Genomic DNA, 2,500 nt, shown 5'->3' with positions numbered 1-2,500 from the left:
AACTACACCTACACCTTCAACTACAACTTCAACTACACCTCCACCTACACCTACAACTACACCTACACCTTCAACTACACCTTCAACTACACCTACACCTACACCTTCAACTACACCTTCACCTTCAACTACACCTTCAACTACACCTTCAACTACACCTACACCTTCAACTACACCTTCAACTACACCTCCACCTACACCTACACCTTCAACTACACCTACACCTACACCTTCAACTACACCTTCAACTACACCTACACCTTCAACTACACCTACACCTTCAACTACACCTCCACCTACACCTTCAACTACACCTTCAACTCCACCTCCACCTTCAACTACACCTACACCTCCACCTTCAACTACACCTTCAACTACACCTTCAACTACACCTCCACCTACACCTTCAACTACACCTTCAACTACACCTTCACCTCCACCTACACCTACACCTTCAACTACACCTCCACCTCCACCTACACCTTCAACTACACCTACACCTTCAACTACAACTTCAACTACACCTCCACCTACACCTACAACTACACCTACACCTTCAACTACACCTTCAACTACACCTACACCTACACCTTCAACTACACCTTCACCTTCAACTACACCTTCAACTACACCTTCAACTACACCTTCAACTACACCTACACCTTCAACTACACCTTCAACTACACCTCCACCTACACCTTCAACTACACCTACACCTTCAACTACACCTTCAACTACACCTTCAACTACACCTACACCTTCAACTACACCTACACCTACACCTTCATCTACACCTTCAACTACACCTCCACCTTCAACTACACCTACACCTTCAACTACACCTCCACCTACATCTCCACCTACACCTTCACCTCCACCTTCAACTACACCTTCAACTACACCTTCACCTACACCTTCAACTCCACCTTGACCTCCACCTTCACCAACACCTCCACCCCACCAACACCTCCACCAACACCTCCACCTTCACCTCCACCTCATCTCGGCGACCTGTGAGCCGATAGACGCACGTTAGAGTGCAATTTATCATTATTTAATCTTTAATTTTGATCAATTTAAAGAAAAGAAACAATTCGTAAAGCCAGTTCAAACTGATTTTATTTTTATTTTTTAAAGTTCTGCAGAATTTGTGCTTAAAAAAAGAAAAGTCTTTATACTATACATTATTATACATTACATTATATACATTACATTATTTAGATAACTCAACCGTGCATTAATTTTTGTACATTTAAAATGAATAATTTTCATTGTTTTCGACGTGAAAAGAAAAGAAGAAGTGATGATAGAAACTGAATGTTTGCAGAAGATATTTCACTCTCCATCCACCTCTCCTTCCACCTCTCCTTCCACCTCTCCATCCACCTCTTCTTCCACCTCTCCTTCCACCTCTCCATCCACCTCTCCTTCCACCTCTCCTTCCACCTCTCCATCCACCTCTCCTTCCACCTCTCCTTCCACCTCTCCTTCCACCTCTCCATCCACCTCTCCTTCCACCTCTCCATCCACCTCTCCATCCACCTCTCCTTCCACCTCTCCATCCACCTCTCCTTCCACCTCTACATCTACCTCTCCTTCCACCTCTCCTTCCACCTCTCCTTCCACCTCTCCATCCACCTCTCCTTCCACCTCTACATCCACCTCTCCTTCCACCTCTCCTTCCACCTCTCCTTCCACCTCTCCATCCACCTCTCCTTCCACCTCTCCTTCCACCTCTCCATCCACCTCTCCTTCCACCTCTCCTTCCACCTCTCCATCCACCTCTCCTTCCACCTCTCCTTCCACCTCTCCTTCCACCTCTCCATCCACCTCTCCTTCCACCTCTCCATCCACCTCTCCATCCACCTCTCCTTCCACCTCTCCATCCACCTCTCCTTCCACCTCTCCATCTACCTCTCCTTCCACCTCTCCTTCCACCTCTCCATCCACCTCTCCTTCCACCTCTACATCCACCTCTCCTTCCACCTCTCCTTCCACCTCTCCTTCCACCTCTCCTTCCACCTCTCCATCCACCTCTCCTTCCACCTCTCCTTCCACCTCTCCTTCCACCTCTCCATCCACCTCTCCTTCCACCTCTCCATCTACCTCTCCATCCACCTCTCCATCCACCTCTCCTTCCACCTCTCCTTCCACCTCTCCATCCACCTCTCCTTCCACCTCTCCATCTACCTCTCCTTCCACCTCTCCATCCACCTCTCCATCCACCTCTCCATCCACCTCTCCATCTACCTCTCCATCCACCTCTCCATCCACCTCTCCATCCACCTCTCCATCTACCTCTCCTTCCACCTCTCCATCCACCTCTCCATCCACCTCTCCATCTACCTCTCCATCCACCTCTCCATCTACCTCTCCATCCAGCTCTCCATCCACCTCTCCATCTACCTCTCCATCCAGCTCTCCATCCACCTCTCCATCCACCTCTCCATCTACCTCTCCATCCACCTCTCCATCCACCTCTCCATCCAGCTCTCCATCT

General features: G+C 48.9%; 1 protein-coding gene across 8 annotated transcripts in view; it reads left to right on the top strand.

Moving 5' to 3' along the window:
- The window catches only part of celf2 (cugbp, Elav-like family member 2), a 65,089-nt gene that overhangs the window by 52,110 nt on the left and 10,479 nt on the right, over positions 1-2,500 (top strand). The gene's annotated exons all lie outside the window — the stretch shown is intronic.

Source organism: Cyclopterus lumpus, chromosome 23 (genome assembly GCF_009769545.1).
Source record: "Cyclopterus lumpus isolate fCycLum1 chromosome 23, fCycLum1.pri, whole genome shotgun sequence".
NCBI lineage: Eukaryota > Metazoa > Chordata > Actinopteri > Perciformes > Cyclopteridae > Cyclopterus > Cyclopterus lumpus.
Note: the sequence above shows the minus strand (reverse complement) of the source record. Positions and strands in the feature narration are given on the sequence as shown.